The sequence below is a fragment of the Dasypus novemcinctus genome, chromosome 1 (assembly GCF_030445035.2).
Source record: "Dasypus novemcinctus isolate mDasNov1 chromosome 1, mDasNov1.1.hap2, whole genome shotgun sequence".
Classification (NCBI taxonomy): Eukaryota; Metazoa; Chordata; class Mammalia; order Cingulata; family Dasypodidae; genus Dasypus; species Dasypus novemcinctus.
The window spans coordinates 166,330,033-166,349,922 of NC_080673.1; the positions used below are offsets into that span (position 1 = coordinate 166,330,033).

The following is a 19,890-nucleotide window of genomic DNA, read 5'->3' on the forward strand; positions in this document are numbered from 1 at the left end:
CTATTAGAAAACATAATTAATAAGCACTTGTTCACTAATTAGCATTAATATCTCAGCATTGCAAACAGTTGTCTTAACGACTCTTTTTTTTTAACAAATAAGGACATATTCTTTTGGTTTTTTGTGCTTTTTTTTCTTTTTTCTGGGGGACATGTTCTTTTAAATAACAACAAATAAAAGAAATCCAGAATAACGTGAAATCTATAAAGAGTAGTACAGTGAGGGAAGCGAATGTGGCTCAAATGATAGAGCATCCGCCTACCACATAGGAGGTCCAGGGTTCAAACCCAGGGCCTCCTGGCTTGTGTGGTAAGCTGGCCCACGCACAGTGATGATGCATGTAAGGAGTGCCATGCCACGCAGCGGTGTTCCCGGCAAAGTGGAGCCCCACGGGCAAGGAGTATGCCCTGCAAGGAGATCCACCCACATGAAAAAAAAAAAAATAGTAGAGTGAGCATGAACTCTAACAGTTGTGTGGCAATGATAAGTATTGCCAGTAAAGTGGATATATCAGTATAACCATTTCAGAAAAAAAAACAACACAAAACCCTTCTACTGAAAACCATGTCATCATCACCAACACTAAAAGATACTTCCCATTTCATTTTATGAATAAATCTGTTATATGTAGTATACTATAAAGACTAGTAATTTTAAATAACTTACCTTTATGGAAATGTATTCAGAGAATAATAAGTTCCTATACCAATTAAGAAAGATATTCTGTTTAATATTCGATATCAACCAACTAAAAAGAATAAGCCTAATAATACTTTAGTTCTTTAAATCCATCAAAAAAAAAATTTCTTTTAGGACAATTAGGGAAATAACAGGTACCAAGAATGGTATAATCCCAGATAATACAAGAAAAAATCTTCCGCAGAAGCAGATGCTGCTAACAAGAACCAATACAATTTTTATTAGGGATTACGTTACTTAAAATATTATTTTAAGTGTTCTGTGGATAAGGATAAGGTAGTTCCTAAAAGCTCATCAAGGTGGCAAAGGCAAGTTACTAAAACAGAGAGTAGTTGCAGAAAATGTAACCAAATTAAGATAACCGATAATCTTAAAATATATCTATCATAAGAATTCTTATAGTTATCATTGGAGATATCCTACGTATTGGTAGACAAGAGTGTGGTTAAATAAATTACAAAAATCATACTTTAAAATATTATGGGGGTAGAGAGCAGATGTGGCTCAAGCATTTGGGCACCCCCCTACCACACAGGAGGTCCTGAGTTCTGTTCCCAGTGCCTCCTAGAGAAGATGAGCAAGACAGCAAGCGGGCACAATAGGCTGGCACAGCAAGCTGACACAACAAGGAGACACAAGGAGGAAACACAATGAAAGTCTTAACAAAACAGGGAGTGGAGGTGGCTCAAGCCATTGAGGGCCTTTCTCCCATATGGGAGGTCCCCGGGTTGGTTGCCTGTGCCTCCTAAAGAGAAGATGAGCAGACACAGAGAGCACACAATGAATGGACACTGAGAGCAGCAAGCACAAACGAGTCAAGGAGAAATAAATAAATCTTAAAAAAAAAAAAAATACCAGGGAAGAGCAAAAGTGGCTCAAGCCATTGAGTTTCCACATGGGAGGTCATGGGTGTGGTCCCCAGCATGTCCTAAAGACAAAAACAGAACAACAAGCAAACAAACCAAAAAAAACCAACTCAGTGGAGCCAATGTGGCTTAGTGATTGAGCACCAGTTTCTTACATACAAGGTCCTGGGTTCAATCCCTAACCCAGTACCTCAAAACAAACAAACAAACAAAAAATTATGTAGTTGTTAAAAGAATAAGGTTTATGTATGTAAAAATTAGAAAGCTCTCTGAATCATATTGTTAAGAGGAAAAGCCAACTGTTTTTTTTGGACAAAAAAAAGTCATGAAGGAGTATTTTCTACAATCCTTTACTACTTACTGCCAGTACTAGTCTTGCTTTGTTATTTTAGAGCCTTCCGCTGTTGTTTTTGCTGACTTATATTTTCATCTATACATGTTTGTCCCCCCAATTAGCCAATATTCCTCAAGATCATGATGACATACTCCTTACACATAAAACAAGTGCACAAATCACATTGTGGATTACTAACAAATACGTAAACTATGAAGGAGCAGGAAGTGACATTTTAGAAATGGAGAACTAAAGCACACATTAAATGGAAAAACCAGGACTACAATAAAGTTCTTCAGACTCCCTGGGAAAATATGTTTTAATACCACCACAAACTCTTTGAAAACTCTACTAATCAACTCTTTGTGATTAAGTCTTCCTTCTCATGAGATTTCTTTAGTCACTCAAATATATAAATAAAAACTTGAAAACCTATGTCTAAAATATTCAAACTCTATGACTTTGATAATACTTACCTTCTGTGTATTGATGCTGACAACACACTAAATGAGATAACAGTTGATGTCTGCAAACTCTACAGATCTTCCTGCTATCCAACATTACATCTTCTTACTATAATACATATTTATTTAAAATAAAGACATAATATATAATATATTTATATATAATAAATATAAATTTATATCAAGAGATAATCCTTAAATGGAGTCAGTTAAAGCTCAAACTATATGTAACATTTCCAATATAAAACATATATATTATATTTCAAAGAGAAAACCACTAAAGAAAAAGAAAAAAGACAAGAAAGACCTCATTTGTCACCACTGGAAGTGATTATTACATTTTGAAAGTGGTTAATTAAAGGAAAAGAAGCATTATTTTTGCCTTTTAAGTAAAACACTGTATCAAAGTAACAAAATGGACTGTGTTGATGAGGGAAGCCTCTTTATAGGAGGCGGCTAGCTACTAAATGTAGAAAGAACAGAATTCAAAAATAATTACTACTTTGAAATTCTTAATAGCTGATTCATCATTAAGAATCATCAGTGGATGCTAAATCAGGTGAAAAATGATGCAGAATTTACCTGGTACCAAAGTCACATCTCACAGTTTACTTGATAGACTCAACGAGAAAAACAGAACTTTACAATGAAAAGATCAGGATATCCCCACCTTAACTCAGAAGTCACATAAAGCATCACAATAGAGGCACATTAGAACTCTTAATGTAAAACATGAAGTACACAGCGTTACTAAACAAAGGAGTCTTACAAGATGTTTAACCTGAATCTTATCATACCTTTAAATCTAACTTCCAGTTTACAGGAAATGAAGGAAACAGAGAAAGACATATAATGATGGGAGGGTACTGAGGGGACAAGTGGGTAAAAGGGACAGCTCACTATTATAAAAGATTCAAGAGATAACAACCAAATTCAATGAGTAGTTCTTGATTGGAATCTGGTCTTAGAAAAAGACAGCAATAAAGGACATTTTTGGAACAACTGGGGAAATCTGAATATGGTATGAGTATTGATATAAGAGAATTATTGGTAATTTTATTAGAAATGATAATGGTTTTGTGGTTATATAGGAGAATGTCCTTTTCTAGGAGATATATGCTGAAATTTTTATAAGTGTAATGTCATCTCTTCTTATAATTAAAAAAAGGGCAAATTTCAAGGTATAATTCTTAAATGAAATTTCTCAAAAACTAAAAAAATATAAATACATAGTACCCAAAAGGGGAAAAAAATCTCATTGAAACCATTAATTTAATTTTAAGGGGTTCAGAAAAATATTTTTACGTATCGTTAAAGCAAATATAGCAGAATGATAATTATTGCTTCAAGCAATCTACTTTATTTCTAAAACGCTTGAAAAAATTAGATCATGTTAATTCATTACAAGAATTCCACTATGAAGTAAAAAAGTCCTCTGTAATTCAAATATCAACCCTTATTTTTTTAAACTTCTAACTCAAATATGCCAAGTTTTCATAAGGCAGAGTTCACTCCATATTTTAAAGGTTATATATAGGCCATCTGCCTATGTGTATACTGAGAAGAATAAAAAAAGTCACGCTGCAAAAGAAGGAAAAAAGAAAAGGTTAGGGTATTTTTTAAAGGATAAATAAAGAGAAGATGGTTTAGTAGGGAAAGAGAATGTTTATTCAAGAAAAGGTAGAGACAGAAATAGAGAAAACAGAAAAGAAAATCACTAACAAATCCTAAGAAGTGAACTAAATTTAATTATATCTACAAAATCATTTTTCAACTCTGGGTACCCTGACAATACAGCTCTACTGGATACTTACAGCTCCAGAAACTATGTACAAAATACTAGGTACTCTATACTCTCCAATATGATTGATTATACACATATTATATCCATTTCCCCCTACACAACCATTTCTTTCCTAACAACCACCCACTAAAAAGCCTGCATCTACTTCCTGTCTTTAAAAATTCTAAATCGAAAATTTTTCCTGCATGGAAAAAGTGTCTAGAAATTTAATTTTCTCAATGCACCCAGAATTAATCATAATCAGGGGAATTCTTAACTCAGTCTAACCAAACTAATTATTTCCTATACAGGTTAGTCTCTTAAAAGAGTAGTTTCAACTTTCTAATTACCATTGATTTCATGACTCAATACAATCTGACCTCTGCCCGGTTTTTATCTGGATGCCCCTTCTCAGACTCCTTCACGGATTCCTTCTCTTCTGCTGACTCTTTTCATTGTCATTGCTGAAGAGAATCCTCAAGTTTCTGTCCCCAGCCTTCTGCTCCACTTTACAGGCCTTCTCTGGGTCCATCTGAACCCTTGGCTTGAATACCAAGTCCTATAACTGTATCTCCAACCAAGAATTCTCCCCCCAAACTCCAATACAGTTAACTGTCTGGCAGACATTTCCACCTGAATTGGTTTCTACGGTCTGGCCCCTTACCTATCTCCAGCCTCCTCTTCTCCCACTTTCCCTCAGATACACTCTACTCCACCTGTATTTAATTATTTGTTTTCCACACAAGGCAGGCCATTTCACACCTTGGTGCTCACACATACTCTGCCCAAACGGCACTCTACCTCCTCCCCCACCCAACCCATACTTTCATTTCCCATCAGGAAAGTTTTCCACTATCCCAAACTCTGATACAAACACAGCTCCCGCTGCACCCCTCAGTATACCTCTATCTTAGAGCCTTTAATATATAATTGTGTTTACATGTTTAGACTACAAGTCCATAAGCACCTTGGGGATATTTGTCCTATTTAGCACATAAGAGCTCAATAATTGTTTGTTTAGTAAGCACAAATCAAAAAGCCAATTTAGTTCTTAAAAATATTGGACTTACATTTTTAGTACCTGGAATTCTCAGGTCCATCTCTTTTCCACAAATAAAATACCTAGGAAAATAAATTCATAATCAGAAGGGTGGAAAAGAATTACAATGGATATTTGTTGTGTCTGCTAGCACTTCTTCCCCTCCCCTCCTCCATCCCAACAGGAGTCTGATTTCTACTAACAGCACTGGCCATAAAAGTGAGTACATCCCATCAGCTAAGCAGAACTAAAGACAGTACCTCATCCCCTCAGGTACAGGAATTGGCTGAGGGGTGGGCATGTGACCAAAATCTTTCTAGATCCTCTGACAGGAGGCTTTTAGGAGATAAGCCTTTGCTGCCAGGAACTATGCCCCATGGTGTGAAGAAGCATATCTGCAGTAGGAGAAAGGAACCAGGATATACAGACTGTAAGTATAGAAGGACCCAACTACAGGTAAATGTCCACCCTAGCTCCTTACGGCCAGCTCTCTCCATACAAGTTTTGTCATATGATTATGTGAACCAATAATTCTACCCCCCAACCCCCCCAGCGATTCCAAGTTGAATTTCTGTCACTTGCAATCCAAAATGCCCTAACATTATAGATCTGGTGGTGGAAGTGGAAGATATAGTAGCAGAAGGTTCTAAAAACTCAACAGAAAATGGCTACAGTTCTTAGCAGGAGAGAGAGCGAGTTGTCAGGAAAGCTGCAGGTTACTTTGAGACCGTCGTCCCAAATGCATTCGAGGAACTGTAAAAATCTGCCACAGAAGGAACCATCGTCCATAATCAGAAAAGTTACTGCAGCTTAAACAGGAAACCCTTCTTGTTCAGAACTGTCATAGCCACAGTTTGCAAAAAGTGCAGCTATTGATTAATGAAATGCAATGTAGTGTCAATTAGATGTACATTCCTGAGGTCTTATCTGTTGTAGCTTTGTCTCTTTCTTTTTGTTTTCATTACATCAGGTATATTGCCCTGTAAATTGTGGTAGTGGTACCAGGAATAAAAAATTAAGGAATTTTTAACTTTCCAAAAAAAAACAAAATGCCCTAACAAACAAACAGAGAAAGTGAATAGATGGAAATTAGATGTCAAAGGATATTTTTCATTCAGGCTATAAAAGGGCCTAGTGTACTTTTTCTGACTACAAAATTTTCAGCTATCAGATACAATGTCTCTTTCCTTTAAATACTATTAACTAAACCCCAAAATTACTATTTAATTCCCTTTTAACACACTCCATGTAAATCGCATCTTTTTTTAAGACAGTCAATTTACCACTTTCCTTTGTTACATCCTAACCAGTATTTGGTGAGAAGACAAATAAGCAAGTGACTACAATGTGATAAGAGAATATAAAATGCTAGGGAAACAAATAGTAACCCAGGCTTGACATATCAAAGGAGACTTTCCCATAAAAGTATCACCTAGGTTGAGACCTAAAAGACAAACAGGAATTAGCAAAACCAAAGGGGGTGGTTAGGAGGGGTAAGAAGGAAATCAGGGAAGGCATTTCAGACAGAGAGAAGCTTCTTTACTCAGTCCTAGATTTAACAAACTTGGCATCTTAAGGAAGAAATACAAGTAACTTAATATGACTTGCACATTGAGGTCAAAAGGAGCAAGTGATTGCAGATGAGGATGAAGAGATAAATAGTTAAGTCAGATCATGAGTATCCTAAATGTTAAATTAAGGAGTTCAGACTTTATCCTGAAGACAATGAGAAGCCACAAAAAAGGTTCTAGGAAGGGGAGTTACATGCTTAGATATGTCAGACATATAGCTCATTCTGGCTACAATGGGATAAATGGTTTGGAAGACAGCAAGACCGCAAGCAGGCATGACCAGGCAAGCGATTACTGCAGCAATCCAGGTGAGAGAAGATGATGATTATGGAGTAGGATGATAACAAAGAGTAGAGAGAAAAAGGAATGGCCTCAAGAGATATTAAGGAGAAAGAATCCAATGGCACTCAATGACCAACCAGAATATTACAAGAAAAAGAAGGGACATGGAAAAGTCCACAATTATGCCAAGTTATTACTAGCAGTATCTACTATTTGCTAAGTTCTTACCATATGCCAGATACATGCATTATCTCATTTAATCTTTCCCTAGAGAGAAGACAGAATAAAGGTACTTTTTAAATTTTTTGGTTTAGGAAAGGGAGAAGGAAGGTTGATAATGACCACAATTTTGGACATGCTGAGTTTGAAGTACCTGTGGGTGCATCCAAATGGACATATTTGGATGTCATTAGGAAAGAGCAATGGGTTGAAGATTAGAAAATTATGAGCATACATAGAGTAACTAAAGAAAATATGCTGCCACTTATTTAATACCAACATAACCATAGCTGGGAACACTGCTAGGCAAAAAAATAAAAGTGAGTAAGAGTCCCAAGTTCTCAAGAAATTTACAGTTAATGGAAAGAAAAGATAGGGAGGGGGGTGGACAGTGCAGCGTTAAGTGCAAAATGGAAATACATCCAAAGTTCAGCAGTAACACAAAGGAGTAACTGATTATTTCTGTTGGGGGAAGGAAGAAAGCTTTATAATAAATTCCATCTACAAGTAGGTTAGCAGAGAGTTTAAGGGAGGAGGAAAAGGGAGAATAGTGAAGGCAATGCAGACAGTAAAAAATAAATTCAAAAATAGAATGAAAAAAATCTGTGTGTAAAATAGAGCTGTGCCATGCTAGGGAAGAGAAAAAATAAATATTATTCATGTCAGTCTCACAAACTAGTTCTTAAACTTAGTAAACAGAAAGCAACTACAAAAAAAAAAATACACAAGAGAAACTTACCCTACTAAATATTAGAGCATATAATAATGAAATTAAGTGGTAGAATTTGTTTTAGCAGCTGAGAAACTACCACACCCACCTCCTGGCTTCTTGTGCTGTAAAGGAAGAGATTCCCATTCTTCATACCTTCATTAACTGGGTTCTATGTTACTTGCACCCACAAGTAATATGGGTTGATCTAGAAACCTATAACAACTTTTTTATATTTGGTTGAACGATATGAAAATGCCTTTTATTTTAAAAACAATTTCTTGAAGTATATCATTCATACACGAATGTAAACAATAGTGTATAGTAAAAGTTGTGAACTTACAAGACAAACACACATAACATCATATAGGAGTCTCATACATCACCCCACCACAAACATCTTGCATTGTTGTGAAACATTTGTAACAAATTATGAAACAGCATCATCAAAGTATTACTAACTATAGTCGGTATCTTACATTTGGTCTATTTTCCCCCACTCACCCTATTATTTTTTTGTTCATAGACCATATAATCTATCTAGAGTACATAAACAATGGCATTTGATATAATCACCGAATTGTGCATTCAAAAAAAAATTAAATGGTAGAGCAACAAAAATACAATTACAGATCAAAGTACTATAATGAGAAGTCAGAAGCCCAGAAACAGTACTAGCTATATCTCAAAACTTACATGTAAAAAGATGGGCTTTCCAGTATGATAATAAGCATGACTTTTGTAAGTTCACAACTTTTACTATATAGCTTATTGTTTACATATGTTCATGTATGAATGATATACTTCAAGAAATTTTTTTTAAAATAAGCTAAGAATTTTTAATAAATAGTATTAAAACAATTTAATAGTAATTTATAAAACAAGGTGATATCACAGCACATACTGAAATTCTGATAAACTGAAGAGTTAAAATATAGTATTTTAGAAAAATTCAAAAAAACTGTTTATCACATCTGTAGAACAGGGAAATTTCCCAATTTGGAAGTAGGAAGCAACAGCAAAACAAAAGAATGGTAGATCCTTCCTATAATTTAAAAAGAAAACAGCAAACTAAAGGAAAATATTTTCAAGGAAAAAGGAAGTAATAATCATATAATTGGAGCTTAGTCAAAGTTGTGAGAAAAACAGCTACACGCAATAAATGATCAAAAGACAGAACAGGGATATGGCTGTAGCTCAGTGGTTGAGTGTTTGCTTCCCATTGTTTGAGGTCCCAGGTTCAATCCCCGGAACCTCCTAAAAGAAAAAAAAAAAGAAGATATGAACAGGCAATCCACATTTATAAAATACAGTGTCCACTCTCAGTCTAGTGTGGCTTAATGAAATTAGTACACTCAGAAAACATATAGCAGGTATAACATGTGGGTTTGTTTTTTGATCCAGTAATTCCACTGACAAAGAGCCATAAAAATCTAGCTGGTTTAGCCAATTTATTCCACTATTAAAATTAATGAAATTTTTTTTAAAACACTTTGATGTTATGTCACATGAGTTTAGATAGCACAAATTGATTAATCTCAAACTAAATATACTAATAAAATAATTTCAGAAGGGCATTACTGAGATTTAAGATCTGGGACAAGAAAGTAAAGTATGCCCAAGACTGTCAATCTTCCACGTAAACATATTTTAAGAGTTTGGTAAGGTGTACAGGAAGGTACTTATAAGGAAACTGGATAAACCAAAATCCAGGATAATGTTAAAACTTGTATATGGTTTTATACAAGTAAACCAAATTACTCGTAATGTGGGGAGGTAAATGTTAAAGGCAACAAATCAACACTATTTCATCAATTCTAATTTTGACATTATTTTGACATATTTACATTTTTACAGCTGGGAGGCATCCTAGATAATTTACAGTTTACTTGGAGCAATTTTTTATTATTATTGTTTCATAGTGGTACATAAAATAATAGCCCATCTTACAAATGATGGGATGAATTGCACATATTTGGAATGTAGTTACTTAGTTGATATTAAATGTTTAGTTTCAGAGAGCCATATAAATAATGTGATAAGAGAAAGATTTTGTATTACAAAGGTCCAGGTTTGAGTGAATCCTGTCTTTGCCATATACTAGTTGGTAAGCATGAGCAAATTTCTTAACATTTCTCAATCTCTGTCACCTCTTCGGCAAAACAGAAATAAATAGTGTAACTTTCATAAAGTTACAAGAATTATGTTCAATAGAAAATGATGGACGTTTTCTTTATATAGAGGATGACAACAATGTTGATTTACTCAATGTCTGGCATATGTATGATAGGTACCAAAAAAAATGTTCAATCTCTTCTGTAATTCCTAACATAAACTACTTCTACACATATTTAATGGATATCTGTTGAGATTCATGGCAAACTGAAATTCTTCCCCAAGTCTAGATTTGCATATAAGCTGAAGGAAGGCAAAGAAGGTAGCTATTTTCTTAAATTCACATTGATATAATGAATAGTAGTTCTGCATATCAACTGATTCATAATCACATACAATCATGAAGAGGGAGATTATAATAGAAGAAATATCAGGTAATTAGTATTAAAAAGATGCACCTATATTATTTAGCATCTACTATGTGCAAAATACTCTGTCCACTTTAATATAATTTAATGAAAAAAATCCTTTATCATAACTTAAGTTGCACTTTTTCCAAAGTCCAGTGCTTCTATTTTCTTTACTCTCCCTTTCAGAGGAACTGAAGTCAATACGACACAAATTGGCATTCTTAGGTATACTGATTTGTACTAGTTTTTTGTTCTGTTTTATAGGTTGGTATTGTTTCCTAAGCCAAATTGTAGCCTCCTTGCAAAAGAACAGCATTTCTTTCATATTCTTCCCACCATCCCCATCATTGCAGTCCCCCATCCTAGCACAAAACTTAATGACGAAGGTTCTGGCATAGGAGCTAGAAATGGTTACTTATTAAATTCTGAACCGTAAAAATGGACAACGTAAGAAAAATGCAAAGTACAAAACACATTATGTTTACATTTCTCAAAACCCGTAAGGATTCTTTCAACGATAACTGGAGAACGAGGGATAAGAATTAAAAGGAATTTTAAAAAGAGAGCTTGTGTGCATCAGAGAAAAATAATGGACATAAAAACGGAGCAGAAAGGATGATTTTTTTTTTTAATGGGATAAAAGGGCAAATCAGTCATTGTTTTCTGAGAGGCCAGGTTGACCACAGGGTTTTCTCCTTTGAGCTCAACCAATCTCCACCTTTGCTGAGTTAACCAGTTTCCAGGCAAGAAAAGCTTTTTGATTGGCTGAAAGATGTCGAGTAGAAAAACCAGCCAATCCTGCCTTCCAGTCAGACCTGTGCTATGGAGACAGTGATTACAACCACTGCATGGCGAGAATGTGTACAAACCTGTCCGTGCCACAAACATCAGATCCTGTTCTAAAAACAGTTGTTAAAAGGAAGATTCTTTAAAGGAAAACCTGAGAGTGTTGGCAGCTACACTTTTTGTATTGCGCTCTCTGACAGGAAAAAAAATACTAAAAAACCTGTTTTAAACATGAGAGCAAAACCGATAAACTGCGCCCCCGATAAAATGACTCACTCTATGGAAGAATTTCCAAACGGATATCTCGGAGGGGATCCCGACGAGGTTAGGGTTCAAGAAGGGTCCCAGTGAAGATCAAACTTGCCGTTGAATGTAATCGTGGGTCAAAGAGGCACAGAAACCAGGAAATGGGGAATGTCTCCGGCAGTATCCAGATCGGACCGTGTGGAGTGTGTTTAGATTTGAAGACGTAAACAGCTTTGCTAGGGCTACGTGTTAGGGAGGGTATCCTGAAGTTCCAGGAAGAACCCGCCTGAGTAACGCCGAAAGATCACCGAGAGACGCAAGGTCAAGTCTCGGCGGGAACCAACAAGGAAGGGGCCGAGGGGTGTGTCCGGGGCGCGGAGGCCGGCCCAGGAGTGGGAGGCCGAGCAAGCAGCCCCCGCCCACGCCCGGCCGAGGCGGCGCGCCAAGGCCCGCCCCTAGCCGACGCCTCGCTTCTCTTCCGTCCCAGCGACCACACCGGCCCGTCACGTTCTAGGCATTGGGTTTCGGTCGCAGTAATGCCCGCGCTGCCTCAGGCCCTCTGCCTGGGCTCAGCGTCCCGAGACCCCTGCCAGCCTGCTTCCCACCCGCCGCCGCCTTTACCTGCTCCTGGAGCGGGTGGAAGGCGTCGAGGCCGGGGCGCCTCGTCGGGTGCGCGACGCGACGACGCGGGTCCGCCACCCTTTCCCGCCGCCGCCACTGCGCTCTCCTGCGCGGCGCTGGGTTGGTGAGCAGTGGCGGCCGCGGGAGGGAGAGACGCGCGGCGAGCGCACCCGGTGGGAAGACACTGCCGCTCTCCGTCCGGCCGCGGAAGAGCAGCCTCGCAGAAACCAGCCGCGGAAGGGCGGGTGGGCGGCCGAGTGGGGAGGGGTCTCGGGGACGGAATGGCTGCCACGTCGCCCAGGTGGGTCGCCGCCCTCCGCCTCCTCCACACCCTCTGCCTCCTCGCCGCGACCTCTGGTTTGTCCCCGAGCGCCGCCATAGCGCGTCGGCCCGCCCCGCGGGGTTGGCCCTGGGCGACCCGGCGCGGCAGCCTCGGGCGACCCGACCCCGCGAGCAGCCCGCCTCTCCAGCTCTCGGAGAGCGAGTCCCGGGCTGGCCGGTTCTGCGGCATCCCACCCTGATCCCGAAGGCGCGCCCGAAAGTGGCGTGCTTCCCCCTTTCCTTGCCGGGGGGGGGGCACGTGAGAAAGCAAGCCTCTTTCAATGGGTTGGGTTTTCGGGGATGGCGGGAAACGTTTTGCGTAGGCGAACGTGGCAATAAGGGCCCCAGGATCCTGCCAGAGTAAACGGCACGATAAGCCACGGCTGTTTCTAGCTCCCGCCACTCTCCTCCCAGCCCGAAAAATCAACAAGGTTGTACTCGCTGGTCGAGGCGGGGAAGGAAACAAGAACTGGGGCAGGCCCGTCAGCGCGCGGCGTCCCCGTGGCAAATTGGGGAGAGCGACGCGGGCCACGCCGCCTCAGCCTTGCTTAGCTTGGGCTGCAGACTCCAGGCGTAAGGGGCGACGGCGGGCGCGCGAGCCCCGCCTCTGAGCACGCTGCGCCTCCCGCGGGAGGTTTCCCGGCGCGCGGCGCCCCGCTCGTCTGCGCGCTGGGGCTGAGGGCGCTGCGCACCGCCTTCCCAGCCCGGAGACAAAGGCGGCCGAGGCTCGGGCAGAGGCTTCCTGGTCCCAACCGGCGCTGCCAACGTACGGTCTGGACACGCTGGCGGAAGCACAAGAATGCGTGCCCGTTTGCCTGTGTTACCGCGGGCACTGACCTTTGTCCCGCTTTAGAGCTTGAGATTCAGGGTGCCAAGAAAAACCAACGATGTTTTGAAAACTCTTTTGCGGTCGCTGTATTAGCCCGTCCCCCACGCTTGCGCCACCTTTTTTCCTAAACTGTTTTCCCTGGCTTAATGCCGTGTTCTGCCATGAAATGTTGAGTGTTCCAAGGGCACACGACATTTTTCACGCTTGCTTTCTGGTGTTGATGTTGGTTTTGCCTTGCTCTGTTCCCCTCCTTTGCGATTACTTTTTACTCCATCTTCAGTGTTTTTCACAGAGGAACGAAGTAACCTCGTGAAAAAAATATTCCTTTGCATCCAAGAGATTATTTGTCCATGTGGTTATGGCAATTGCTTTAAACTGGGTGGAAATTTGGGGAAAGAGTAAGTGGAATTTTATCTTAAGTCTAATTGGAACATCTGGCCACACTGAATGAGAACATTACGGGGCTCTTTCTATTATAATAAGTGTACAGTTAAACAGAAACCTCGAAATGGTAACTTTTCTTATGAAACGACCCACCAAAAAAAAGACTTTTCTTCCTTTGTGTGATGGTATTTTTTAGAGCTGCCTTGAGTCCCAATGGTAAGAAATTACAATACAAATACCTTTATTAATACTTTTATTAAAATGGAAAAAATAGAGTACCCAGAATGTTAAGATAAAAGTTGTCTTTCTGCAATCTAACATTAGCTCTGCTTCTGAACATCATTAAAAGGCTAATAACAATAATATATGCCACTTAGAAATGAAAGAACCCCAGTAATTATAAACTTCAAACAAGTCTAGCAAATTAATATTAATTTTGTCCATATGAAATGTGATCATCATGATAATGAAAATTCTTTTAAATTCCTGATTCTCCTTTGAACATCTCTTAGAAGGAGTCATCACATCTTGAGTCTGAACAATAAAAAATAGGATTTTTACTTTGGAAAAAGCATTTCAAGCCACCAAGACAACACCAAGGGTAGGTATAAACAAAGTTTGCTTAACTATGTCACTAAAAGGAAAACGTCTATACCATAAAGATGTGAAAATCAGATCAGACATAAATGAAGAATAAAGCAATCTTTACTCAACATTCACAGCTCTAGCCTCTTGAGTATTTATAAAGGTTTCCTCCGACCTTATTGGTTTAAATTCTAAGCCAATAGAAATATTAATTAAAGACATCTTTTAAAAGGTGAGACCACCATTAGATTAATTACATTTGATAAATCATCACCATTAGGTTAATTACATCTGATAAATGGATTGGTTATGCTCATTTTCATTCAAGATCATGTATCTTTAATTTCAAAGAAGGAATATAAATACAAGAATCTGAATTATTGACTCAGTTTACCTTAAATATGAGGGTAATCCTGCTCACATGCTGCTCACTTTGTACTTTTCCACATGGTTATATTACAATTGGTTATGTTACCATATGTAATTGTGTAAAATCCCAGAGAAATCTGAGAAATATACTAGTACTTAGCATTTTGAATAAGATGAACCCTGACATTTCTTTAGGTAAATGACTGCTTTAAGAAATAATAAAGTTTACATTTTTTTAAATGTCTTGGATTTTTGTAAATAAAAATTGTCAGAGCATAATAAATCATATTTGTATAAAGCCATCATTGATTTTTTTTTTTTTACTCATTGGTCTTTTTAAATGCTAAATTCTAAACCTGCTTTCTTGTTTGGCACTTAAGTATAATTTCCTCCCAACCAAAAATAATCTACCACTTTTGAATTCCTATATTTTGATTTCTACTTGGAACATTCTGCTTGGTTATAAATATTGTTTATAATCTCCCTTAGGATCTTTAAGTTCTTGATAAAGGTTCTGTTTTCCATTCAGCCTTGTATTCCTTACTGTCAAACTCAGCCCTGTACACAAACACACCACAGATATTTGCTTAGTAAAAGAATTAATATTACCCTATGACATAGCCATATGGCAAATCAAAAGAAAAAATGTTTTAAGATTGTTTTCCTCTTGTACATTATAGGTGATAGCTGTTTTTCATTCTGAGTTAAATAGAATAACATTTTTACAAGAAGTTAAGTAAAAGAAAGTAGGACCAACATATGCTGGAACCCCTCTATGTTGTTTTTTGTTTGGTTTGGTTTGGTTTGTTTTGGTAGCAACTCCACAAGGACATGGTGTATTTTTCCGTGTTAAATTGGATAGAAACTGGATAATGGGTAACTTTGCTGTTATCTAAAGTAAATAAGTATCAGTTGGTTTAACATTCAGAAAGATCATATACCTTTACCAACTCAACTGGAGCTGCAAACTCTGGCCTTGGAAAAGTTGCTTATGCTTTCCAAGACTCATCTCTGGGTTAATAATATAGCTTTTCTTAAAATAATATTTGCCTATAAAAGAAAAGACTTAATAGATGGTTGTTGTTATTATTATTAATGGTCTTTATCATGAAAAGAAATTAATTTGTGTAATTATTTATGAATGAGGGCGTGCATAAAGTGCTGTTAAAAACAGGTAAGGGGGAAGCAGATGTGGCTTAAGCGATTGGGCTCCTGTCTATCATATGGGAGGTCCAGGGTTTGGTTCCTGGGGCCTCCTCGTGAAGGCAGGCTGGCCTGAGCAGAGTGCTGGCCCACCTGGCAAGCTAGCCTCAAGCAGAAAGCTGGTGCAGCAAGATGATGCAACAAAAAGAAACACAGGGGTGAGACAATAAGAGAGGTGGTGCAGGAGATTGAGCACCTCTCCCACTCCAAAAGGTTAAATGATCAGCTCCTGGTGCCACCTAAAAGAGAAGACAAACAGACGCAGAAGTGTGCACAGTGAATAGACACAGAGCAGACAGTGGATTTTTTAAATCTTTAAAAAAAGAAATCTTTTTTAAAAAAACAGAAGGGATAAGGCATTAAGCATATCTGTGGAGAGATTACTGAAGAATTCAGGAGAAAGATGGCATCCTGGCTGAGTGAAAATTTAAAATTCCCAAGTGCATGTCTTTCCTACAAATTCTGCAGCTCCCATTTTTATACTAGCTTTTCTAAACCTTGCAATAAATATGTGAGAAAACAGGTTCAAGGACAAATAAGATATATATATATACACACACATTTCTTTCAGTGCTTCTCTTGTACTCTGCTTTTTTTCTTTTTCTTTTTTTTTTTTCTTTTTCTTTTTTGCTTTTCTTTTGAATAAATTCCCAGAGCTTTTAATATGCCAGTATGCATTACAAACTCTGAGAGGGATGCATATGAAATATTTCCACACTTACTTGATCACAAATCCTTTATCTGTAGAAATGATCTCAGAACATATGACCTACATCACAATTTAGGAGAAAACAGGTCTATCATGTTTTAGGATAAAATCAAAACCCCCTCAGCCCACGATTCTAAATACTGCCACTCCTGCAGAAATGGACCTCAAATATACCTCAAGTCTAGATCTGCTATTCCCAGTCTCAATTTCCTCTACTGTAATGAGGATAAGACTGCTAACTTTAGAGGACTGTTGTTAGGAAGAGAGGTAATACTGGTGAAAGTAACTAAGTAAATGTTATCCATATTAGATACATGATAAAAATTAGTTTTATTCCCTAACTGAATTGAAAAGATGGAGTGTTTTCTAACTTGTTTTTATTCATTTATAACTAATGCTTTGGGTTTTTTGCCAGCAAATCGTCAAGTTGGAGATAACTAAAAATTTTAATCATTTTGAAAACCAAAACTTAAATTATTTTAAAATTCAAATTCAAATATCCAGGGTTCTAACCAGGTAAATTAGATCTTATGGACTGAATTTTGTCCCCCAAAAAGATATGTTCAACTCTTAACTCCTTGTCCCATGAATGTGATCCTGTTTGAAAAAATGACCGAAGATGTTTTTAGATAAGATGAAGCCAAACTTTTGAAATATCAAATAAAACTGAGTTTCTATGGCTGAGATTTCAGAATTGGGAGGTCAGTTCAGAGGTTATGCTTTTGACAGATTGCACAAACTGCCACAGTGAACAAAGGCTCAAACAAAAGTGCTCCCAAAGACTGGGGACGTCTGGACAGATTCTCATGAAATAAATCGACACCCCCTTGCCAGGCCCTATCTGGGAATATATGAAAATCTATTTCCCCAGTATAACATAGTTACAGTTCATAATTCCCCTAATTATGATACTTTTATTTTAACCTATAATTTTCAATGTATCTGTTAAGTATATTCCTCAGAGACTTAAAATCTTCAGATGGTTCATATGCACGTATTCCTGAAACCCAGCAGAGCTGTGACCAAGTCCTACTTTCTAGTTCTTCAGGCTTGCGATGGACAACTAGTCCCATCCCCAAAATAAGGAGTATCTTCAACTGCAAGCAAAGCAGTTCCTTTCCTCTGCCCCACAAGAGCTACATCCCTTCTCAGCCTAAAGCAGTCACAATGGACATTGTCCCAAATCCCTCAAAATTGAGGAATGAACAAAAATGAGGACATGTAACCACAGACCAAAGGAGATTTATTTTTATTATAGTTATTACCTTTTGTTAATGGAGTAACTTAGGGCACTTATGTTAAAAAAAAAAAAAAAAAAAAAGATGAGGCCAAACTGGAATAGGGTGGATCTTAAACCAATATGACTGGCATCCTTATAAGGAGTAGAAATTTGGCATGGGAGGAGACAAAGAGCAGATGACCATGGAACAGAACCTGGTTAAGTTATGCCATGAATTGCCAGTGAAACCACCACCAAACCCTACAGACCACAGAGGAAGAATGGCCCCACTGACACCTTCATTTCACATTTTTAGCACGTGAAACACTAAATTACTGTTGTTTTAAGCCTTCTAGTTGTGTTTATTTGTTAAGGCAGCCCCAACAAATTAGAATACAAGGTAAGGAAAGAAAGAAAAAAAAAGCTAAGAGTATATTGATCTTCCTAGAAAGAAATTGTTCATAATTCCAACTTGCTCTCTATGCAAATAATATCACCTAAAATACAAGACTTCTTAATTTGTTGGGCAGTGCCAGATTTTTTTTTTAAGATTTATTTTTTATTGATTTCTCTCCCATTCGCCCCCCGCCCCCCTTCCCGCCATTGTCTGTTCTCTGTGTCCATTCACTGTGTGTTCTTCTGTGTCCACTTATATTCTTGTCAACGGCACCGGGAATCTGTGTCTCTTTTTGTTGCATCATCTTGCTGCATCAGCTCTCTGTGTGCGCGGCACCACTCCTGGGCAGGCAGCACTTTTCTCCTGCGGGGCAGCTCTCCATGTGGGGCACACTCCTTGCACATGGGACTCCCCTACATGGGGGACACCCCTGTGTGGCACGGCACTCCTTGCGCGCATCAGCACTGCGTGTGGGCCAGCTCACCACATGGGTCAGGAGGCCCCGGGTTTGAACCCTGGACCTCCCATGTGGTAGACCAATGCTCTATCAGTTGAGCCAAATCTACTCCAGTACCAGATTTTTATTTTGATTGTTTCATAATATGTCTTATCAACTTCCAGGAAGATGGCAGACTAGAAAGACACATAACTCTCTTCTTTCCCAGAAAAACAGCTAGAGGACAGGAAGAAATGGCCTGGCAAAAAGTCTTCTAGAGTTTAGGATACCAGGGGAAGTCTGGACAGCACCCAGAAGAGAAAGGGACAAAGGAAAGAAACACAACACCAAAACGATGTGTTAAAAGTGGCAGCAGTAACTGTCAGCACCTTCCCCACACCACAGACATTTTGAATTCTCAGGCCTCAGGACTGGTGACTACAGACAATGGGGGTCCCAGAGATCCACCATCCAAGAAAAGGGGAGAGAGAGGGATAGGCCTAAGGTTGACTCGGCTCTTAACCCACAATTTAGGGTCAGCTGTGTCCCAGGAGCCCTTCCAGGCTGGGTGGGGCAGCACCATTATTTGCCTTGGGAGCCTACCAGGGACAAAAGAGATCGGAATAAAGATATCCAACCCTCTCAATCTCTCTCTTTCTACTGGCCAGGACTAGTTGTTGAGGATGCAGAAGGGAGTGGAATTATTTCCTACCCAGGAAAAATGAGGGGGCTGCCAGCAAAGGATGGAGAACTGCCTCTGAGAAAGTTTGGATTACAAGGCTCTTAGCCTCCAGTCAGGATCCTCTATCACATTGATACAGTCCGTGTTGCAGCAAACACATTCTGACCCAGCATTGAAATGAGAGGGCTGCCAAACAGCGTCATCTGCTGGCAGAACAAGGAAGTGCACATGAAATTAAAAGTAAAAGAAGCTTTTTCTGTCTTTTACAGCCTCCCTCCCCAAGTGAGGCTTGGGTTTAGGCTAGACCTGCAATCTGATCTGGGTGGAAAGAAGCTGGTCCTTATCAGCACTTCTAACAGGGAGGAAGGTGGGGGTACCTGTACCACCTCTCTGGGAAGCTGCAAGCCACACTGCAGAGGCCAGTGCCCATCATAATCTAGTGGCACAAGTTACCTCAAGAGGCGGCGGACTTGGCCCAGTGTTTAGGGCGTCCATCAACCACATGGGAGGTCCGCGGTTCAAACCCCGGGTCTCCTTGACCCGTGTGAAGCTGACCCATGCGCAGTGCTGATGGGCGCAAGGAGTGCCGTGCCACGCAGGGGTGTCCCCCAT

At 39.1% G+C, this 19,890-nt stretch overlaps 1 protein-coding gene across 10 annotated transcripts in view; it reads right to left on the reverse strand.

Moving 5' to 3' along the window:
- The window catches only part of N4BP2 (NEDD4 binding protein 2), a 118,067-nt gene extending 105,788 nt beyond the window's left edge, over window positions 1-12,279 (reverse strand). For 4 of the 10 annotated variants that reach the window (XR_011649439.1, XR_011649438.1, XR_011649437.1 and 1 more), the window contains exons 1-3: window positions 11,554-12,059; window positions 5,217-5,268; window positions 2,376-2,472 (exon numbers count right to left, since the gene is read on the reverse strand). The gene's annotated coding sequence lies outside the window, so the exon portion shown is untranslated. Of the gene's footprint in view, window positions 1-2,375; window positions 2,473-5,216; window positions 5,269-11,553; window positions 12,060-12,144 lie in introns of those variants that run through there. The other 6 variants (XR_011649444.1, XR_011649443.1, XR_011649441.1 and 3 more) reach the window with 4 other exon arrangements.
- Window positions 12,280-19,890: the final 7,611 nt, after the last annotated feature.